This window comes from Bos indicus x Bos taurus, chromosome 1, assembly GCF_003369695.1.
Source record: "Bos indicus x Bos taurus breed Angus x Brahman F1 hybrid chromosome 1, Bos_hybrid_MaternalHap_v2.0, whole genome shotgun sequence".
NCBI lineage: Eukaryota > Metazoa > Chordata > Mammalia > Artiodactyla > Bovidae > Bos > Bos indicus x Bos taurus.
The window spans coordinates 55,150,366-55,158,881 of NC_040076.1; the positions used below are offsets into that span (position 1 = coordinate 55,150,366).

Below are 8,516 nucleotides of genomic sequence, written 5' to 3' on the forward strand. Positions count from 1 at the left end.
TAGAGCATAGGGCACACAGGCTTAGTCATCCCATGGCATGTGGAATCTTCCCAGACTAGGGATCAAACCCGTGATCCCTGCTTTGACAGGTGGATTTCTTACCACTGGACTACAAGGGAAGTCCGGTAAATGTCATATTTTAGCATTTGCAAGATTCAAAAATAATTATGAATTTTATAATTTTTCTCTGTTGTGAAAAGCTGATCCCCAAAAGCAAACATCTCTTCATTTTTTAAAACACAGTATGTGCCTTGGATAAACTCATGTGGCATCTGTACCAATGGTCCTCTGTTAGACATTTTTGTCTCTCATGTGAAAAAAGAAAATACTATCATAACATGCTATTTTTATCACATCAGAAAAGTGCTAGAGTCAAATAGTGTTGGAGATGGAAGGATAGAAGTTCAGGTAATGGCCCAAAAATTGTTATTTTTTCATAAATCAAAACTATTTCATTTAAGAATATTCTAGAAAACTGTGAATGCTTCTCAACAGGATGTTTTAACTGAAAGTATACTTGCAGAAGTGCTATCAAGAAATTAGCCAGATTTTGCGGAAATGCTTTGAAGATGAAGCATGACTACACAACACTGATATGCAGAACTTGGAAGGCATTTTTTCATCACATAAACCATTTGTATATATCTCAGCAAGGTCCTGGAGAAAAATGTTTAGACTTCAAGGAATGCAATTCTTGGATATCAAAGGAAATGGAGTATTTATAAACAACCATGTTGCAAAAGAAACCATAAAATGTTTCATTTGCTGCTTGGGCCTGAGAGTAAGGAAAAAGTTCAGCAAGTTTCAAATCCTATTGAGAACCAAAATTTCTGTTTATTTGTTTTTGACCAGATTGCAAAGCTTGCAGGATCTTAGCTCCCTGACCAGGGATTGAACCCAGACCACAGCAGTGAAAGCACTGAGTCCTAACCACTGGACCACCAGGGAATTCCTCCCAAACTCTTTAGAATATGGTAGACCCTCTTGAACAGTCTTTATGTATGACCCAGTGAAGGAATCTATCTTTGAATAGTCTTCTCAGCTGAAGAATGTGAATTTGAGAGACAAAGAACTTAATGAGCTATATTTAACCTGGCAGTAAAGACAAAATTGACTGAATTCTGGAAAAGTTCTGGGCTTCTGAAAGCAAAACAAAAGTATCCTGCCATTATAAGATAGCAGTGAATGGTTTGCTTTGCTTTTCAGTTTCTTTCATGTTTGTGTAAACTTCTTCTTGCTGATCAAGTATCAAAAGCATGATACAAATTGTCTCATTTTTGTTGAAAATGTTATCTTGTGTGTTTATATCATTTTTAATCATAAAGTGAGAATTTCTGCAGCAAAAACACAAAGCAAAAATAAAACATACAGATTTTAGACTAAAGGTAAAATTTTACTTCTTCACATTTAGCTTCAAGTATTACTTTTTATCATATGTAGATTCATAAATAAGATCAAATAATCAACTTGTTTATATTTTGATAATTCTAAGCCTATATTGGAGTCTTATATGTCTGATTAGAAAATGTATTTTTTTAATTTATATAAAATTTGCATCATATGTTATATTTTTCCTCAGTGCTTTGGATTATGACTTTAAAGTTTTATTATTCATATTGTTAATAGATTTTCATATTGCAAATAGCCTTAATTAAATCAAATGGTGGCTTGTGTTGAAATTGAAATCTACCAAGCCTTCTTTTACAAGAAATAAATGTCATTTTGTCTTGAGACAGTTGTTTAACAGAAATTTGTTATGCATACCTTATGACTATATAAAACTTATAAGATGGGAAGAAAAAACATTGTGAAAAGTAAAATTAATCTATTATTTTTTCTAAAAAATTTGACTAAAATCCCTTTCACTTTTTTAAAAAGTCTTATGGGTCTTTTTTAAAGTCTTTTTATTTTCTATCAGAGTATAGCCAATTAACAATGTGTGAGGTCTCAGGTGCACATCAAAACCACCAGCCCAATGCATAAACACATATCCATTCCCTTCCATTTTTAAACAAAAAATACTGTGCTTGAATCTGTTATACACCTCATCTCATTCACAAACACAATGAAGAAAAACACAATGACACTTTTAGTTTAATATGGATAAGGTTAAAAAACTTAAGTAGGATTTTTTTTTAATGAAAAGTTAAAGCTTCTTACACCTACAGCAGCCACTTGTGTTAGCAATTATAATCTTTGTAGAGGGTGGAATCATACAAAATGAACAGGCTAATAAGTTAGCTATAATAAATAGAATCATATTTGAAAATGGTATCCTGATGCAAAAGAACACTGGCATTTACTATAAGATTTTTTGATCTACAATGTACTGATCGATCAGATATACTGTGAGATATAGATATCATAACTTTATGCAGGACTTTCCTGAGTTTTGAGTGTTCTTCCAGAATAAAAAGATTAAGAGATTGATTTAGAGTGATGATTTAAAAAATAGCACCATGGCATACTGTTACAACGAGAATTAAGGTATAGTAGTATGTTGTTCCATGTCCAGTTCTAACTGTTGCTTCCTGACCTGCATGTAGGTTTCTTAAGAGGCAGGTCAGGTGGTCTGATATTCTCATCTCTTGAAGAATTTTCCACAGTTTATTGTGATCCACACAATCAAAGAACTGGACATGAAACAACAGACTGGTTCCAAATAGGAAAAGGAGTACGTCAAGGCTATATATTGTCACCCTGCTTATTTAACTTCTATGCAGAGTACATCATGAGAAACGCTGGGCTGGAAGAAGCACAAGCTGGAATCAAGATTGCTGAGAGAAATATCAATAACCTCAAACATGCAGATGACACCACCCTTATGGCAGAAAGTGAAGAGGAACTAAAAAGCCTCTTGATGAAAGTGAAAGAGGAGAGTGAAAAAGTTGGCTTAAAGCTCAACATTCAGAAAACTAAGATCATGGCATCTGATCCCATCACCTCATGGGAAATAGATGGGGAAACAGTGGAAACAGTGTCAGACTTTATTCTGGGGGGCTCCAAAATCACTACAGATGGTAACTGCAGCCATGAAATTAAAAGACGCTTACTCCTTGGAAGGAAAGTTATGACCAACGTAGATAGTATATTCAAAAGCAGAGATATTACTTTGTCAACAAAGGTCCGTCTAATCAAGGCTATGGTTTTTCCAGTGGTCACGTATGGATGTGAGAATTGGACTGTGAAGAAAGCTGAGCACCAAAGAATTAATGCTTTTGAACTGTGGTGTTGGAGAAGACTCTTGAGAGTCCCTTGGACTGCAAGGAGATCCAACCAGTCCATTCTGAAGGAGATCAGTCCTGGGTGTTCATTGGAGGGATTGATGCTGAAGCTGAAACTCCAGTACTTTGGCCACCTCATGCGAAGAGTTGACTCATTGGAAAAGACCCTGATGCTGGGAGGGATTGGGGGCAGGAGAAGAAGGGGACGACAGAGGATGAGATGGCTGGATGGCATCACCAACTTGATGGACATGAATTTGAGTGAACTCCAGGAGTTGGTGATGGACAGGGAAGCCTGGTGTGCTGTGATTCATGGGGTCACAAAGAGTCGGACACGACTGAGCGACTGAACTGAACTGAGCTGAAGTGAAATAAGTATGTTGTTCCCTGGTGCCAAACAAATTTAACACTGCAACTTGATGAACTCTTCCAAAATAGCTGCTCTTGCTGAAGGATGAAATGAAGGAAGAGAGGAAGGAAAAAGGGAAAGAGAGAAGAAAAAGGGAAGAGAGGAAAAGAGTGAGGAAAAGAGAGAAAAAGAGAGACACTGTGAAACTTTATGACAATAACAACAACAAAACTCTGAGCTGAACAGTCAATCACTGTGCACAATTTGTGTTTTTGAAAGGACATGTACACATTCATATTTAAATAGCCATGGAATACTCCTAGAAAGATGCCTAGTCCAATGTTTACCTAAAGGGAAAGAGTCTGGGGACTTGGGGTCCAAGATCTACTTTTCATTTTTGTATCTCCACTGTTTGAAGTATTTTTTAGGAATGTCTAATTTTCTCACAGAAATCTGGTTAACAATAGTAAGTCCACTTTAGTAATGACCTAGTCTCCAGGAGCCCATTCCTAGGCTTAAGATGAAGAAAGACATCACTCTGACTTGTGGGATTGGAAGCAAACAAGGAATCCTTAGACGAAGGATTAAGGAGCAGAGAAATTTAGTGAAAAAGAAATAAACACTGAGGAGTTGGAAGAACACTACAAATTGTACAATATGATTCCTCACTCCTAATTCCTTCTGATCCTGAAGAAAATTTACTTTGAATGTGCTTAAATTTCTTGTAAAACCTGAAAAAGATGTCACATGAGATTATGGGATGAAGTTGGGAAGAAGTGGGAGAAACATAATGGATGTCTTGGTTGACGGAATTAAGTAATCAGACTTTATTTCATACCTACAGAGAGACAAAGGTGGAAGGAAAGACAAAAAGAAGGAAGGGAGGAAGGAAAAAGGGAGAGAAGAAAAAGGGAAGAGAGGAAAAGAGTGAAGGAGAGAAAAAAGGAGAGAAGGGAGGGAGGTAAAAAGAAACAAGAAGAGAAAAAGAAAATGAAAGAAAGGCAGAGAAAGAAAGGAAGATAAAGAAAGAGAAAAAAGAAAGAAAGAAAAAAGGAAATAAATTAAGTGCTCTGAGAGAAATTCAGTGCTAGGCCCAATCTGATCAAATGCAAATATACTCATGTTCTGTAAAGAAATGAACTGAAGGAACTAGAAGCCAGGGACCAGGTACTTGACACTTCAGGAACTAAGCAGAGGAGAGGAGTGGGTTAGCCCAGAGGATAGAAGATTCCAGTGGGGAGAAGACAGGGTGGAATGTAGAGAAATATAGATGTCACTAACTACTCCTTCAGAGAAACAAGTTTGCAGACGATATGAGAAAAAAGGTGTTGGACAATGTGAGAGACAGTGACATAAAATAATGGAGAAGCTTGTAGAGATATTAGCTGAGGCTGAAGTGAGCCAGTTTTCATGTAATAACCATGAGTAATAGGAAGGGAAGAGATACAGGAACATGCTGGTGAAGTCTATCATCTTTGAAATATGGTGTAGACTGGATGCAAAGGAGATTCCCCAGAGAGGAACAGTCAGGAGTAATAGAGATCCTCTTACATTATCTGAAGTATAGTCTTATCTGAATGAAAAAAATGCAGAAATTTTAGCACTTCCACCTTCAAAGAACTAAGCACCCCTTATTTAGGCCAGGAGTGGGCAGAAAAATAAAGTGGTAAACAAGGAACTGAAACTAGAGACTACTATTCAAATCCAAATTCATGCACAAAGTAAGAAAGTTTAAATGAAGTGGCAGGGTACCTGTAATGAGTAGGGGTATTTTTAGCACAGTTGGTAAACCTTAACTTAATGACTGAGCCCGTGCGGGGCTAAAGAGAACTTACAGGTGGAGGGGAAAAGAGGAATGTGAAAATGGAAACTCCAAAGTCTGAAGATCAGTGACTTGGGAGAATATGCTTATTGTTGCTTCCTTTTATGAAGGCATTAAGAGTTAATCATGGAATGGAGGGACATGCTGCTTAGCTCTGTCTTACCACACCTTTACTATTTATATGTGTAGAGCCAACTTTACCTTTTTTCGTTCCCTAATACTGAAATGGACAGGAGAAAACCCTTATCACATTGGTCCTTGTTTCTGTTCCTTCACACAAAAGAATATTATAATCTAAAGTTTAGTTTAGGATGGAGTTAACATTACATTTCTACCAGCCATCTGTATTCTATTCCTATATTTGAGGTAGCATTCACATACTCATAAGGTAAAAATCTAAAGCCTGAAATCCATTAATTTCCATGTGAAAAGTCTTGATAGGAAAATATCCAACAATAAACTGAAAATGACCTAACAGTAGAAACTGGCTTTCACTGGCTGTTCCTTTTTCCATACATACATCCATTTCTCTGCTACAAAATGGCCACATGAGTTTTCGGTGTCAATAGCTGTCCAAAATATCTTAATATTTTATAGGTGTTCTTACTAAGTTATAGTTTCTTAATTATTCTCAGGTTTGTAATTTTAGAACTCTGGCAATTCCTATATTAACTTATATCTGATGGCAAAATGCTGGAGTTTTGTACATCTTAGAAATGTTTCTAAACCTAAATATATAAGCTGCAGTGGACTAGAGCGTAGCCTCTTTAATTTTGTGTTGTCACCTGATTCTGTGCCAGTTTCTACTCTGTCATCATTCAAGTCTGCCTAAATTATACTTGCTAAGTTTCCTTGGCAATTAACTTCTCTGAAGGGCCATGCCAGATCCTTTAATCTTTCCAAAAGTTTGCTTTTCCTTAGTCATAATTAAACAATAATTTTAAACTCTACGTGATCCCAGCTAAGAAGATGTAGGTAATAAAATGAATCTTTTTTGTTCTGATATCTGAACTTCATATTGGACCACTTATAAATTAAGAAGAAAAAAAAAGTATCTTTTTTGTAGAGAAATTCATAAAATATGGTAATCTAGAACAAAAGAATTGTTTTGAAGTTAACCTCAGCTTTCCTACTTGATTCTGAAGTTAAAATGTCTTGCAGAAAGTTTTGTTTCTTTGGTGGGAGACATATAATCTCTATGCATATGAGTGACATGGACCTCATTTCCTGTTGTTTTGACCCAGTGATTTTGCATTTTTCTGAGGAATATTGGAGTGAGGCTCACTGTGCATGGGGCCCCAACACATGTAAACTGTTTAAATCTTCATTGCTCAGTTGAGCACCATATGATCAGGAGTCACACAATACTGTAAGGACTGTGTTATTGCCCTTTGATGACAATGCAAATTTAGTAAGTATTGGTAAGCCCCTTGGGTTCAGCATGAAGAGAAGGAGGTTAGGCAAGTATAAATTACGGATTTCAGTAAAATTTGGGTTGTTTGGATTTTTCACCAGACTGTGGACTGTGGCACATAGCTGATTTCTACAACATACCCCAGACATTCCTTGGGGGTGACTCATCCAGTTTTAAGTATCACGGACTATATGCCTCACTGCTTCTTTTCTCTTCTGTATAAAAAGCCTATGAGTCTTTGGGGGAAAATGAGAAATGAATTTCAAAGGAGGCTTTAACAAATGAATGGCATAGAGTTTGTACCATGGAGGGAAAAAGGCAGTGGGGGAAGTAATTAAAGTATTTAGAGATTCATTGAATTTAGCAAGCAAATAACAGAGCTATGGGTTGAGCTGCATCGTGGTTAACATTATGCAGAAATGCCACTATTTCCTTTCATTCTTCTCTGGAAATGAATTTAAATTATATTCTTCAGGTTACTTAACAAAAGGTGGTGCTTGTGAGAAATTACATGTCATTGAAATATGGTCCATTGTCACTGAGATGTGTGATTTGATTTGAAGTAAAGGAACTCACAAAGAGCTTTCCACCTGGTTATGACTTAGTCATTCTGACGGGAGTTTTGGAGGGTGTATAGCTGGAGATGAGAACTATTCCTCTAGGTATTCCCTGGTAGCTCAGTTGGTAAAGAATCTGCCTGCAGTGCAGGAGACCTAGGTTCGATCCCTGGGTCAGGAAGATGCCCTGGAGACGGAAATGGCAACCCACTCCAGTATTCTTGCCTGGAAAATCCCATGGACAGAGGAGCCTGGCAGGGTACAGTCCATGGGATTGCGAGAGTCAGACATGACTTAGCGACTAAACCACCAGTATTCCTCGCCTTGTTGGCCTGATAATTGGCACGGCAGTACACATGGAATTTGGGTTAGGCTGTTCTTCACACTGTATATCTGGTCATGTGCTTCAGTGTTTCCACTCCACTTACTGAATAAAGTTCAAAGTCCTTAGTATGGCCTAACAAGCCCTTCACCTTACAGGTTTCTGACTCCTCAATTCTGCCTGATTCCTGGCTACTCCCCCCAGGGCAGATCCCAGGCTTTGTCATTCAAATGCCTGCAGCTCCTGCAAGGTTTTCAGCCTCAGACTGGAAGGTGGTTTCTCTCTTGGGTTGGTCCTGTCTCTTTAACACACAGCCCGGCTTTATCTACTTTATGAAAGCACCGTTTTTTACATCTTGAAAAAGTTCTCCTTGTTCCAACTCCTACAGTTTTTACAGCATTGATCAGGTTTACCCAGTCCTACCTCTTGAAGCAGACCACCAGCTCCAGGAAGACAGGAGATGTGTTATTTTTATCTTTCTTTCCCTTAGAGTATAGCAGTGACTCAAATAAGACAGGAAGCCTATTTAATTTTTTATATTTAAATTTTTAATGATTCTTCATTTTGCCTGTAAGGGAAATGCTGTAGACAGCTTCTAAGATGACTTCTAATAAACTTTACCTCCTATATATTTGCTCCTATCTAATCCCTCCACTTGGCCAGAACTCACTGACTCACTTCTAACAAAGATAATGCAGCAGACGTGATGGAACAGCTCTTTAAAGGTTATTTTACAAAAGTATCTGCCTCCCATCCTGGTCTCGCTCTTGCTCTCTCCAATTTGCTCTGTCTGAGGACAGTCAGATACGGAGAGGCCCACATGGTAAG

At 37.5% G+C, this 8,516-nt stretch overlaps 1 non-coding gene across 1 annotated transcript; it reads right to left on the bottom strand.

The window, feature by feature from the left end:
* Window positions 1–876: 876 nt before the first annotated feature.
* Window positions 877–948, bottom strand: TRNAE-UUC. Its single transcript has one exon. It is a non-coding gene; the product is annotated as a tRNA-Glu (tRNA).
* Window positions 949–8,516: the final 7,568 nt, after the last annotated feature.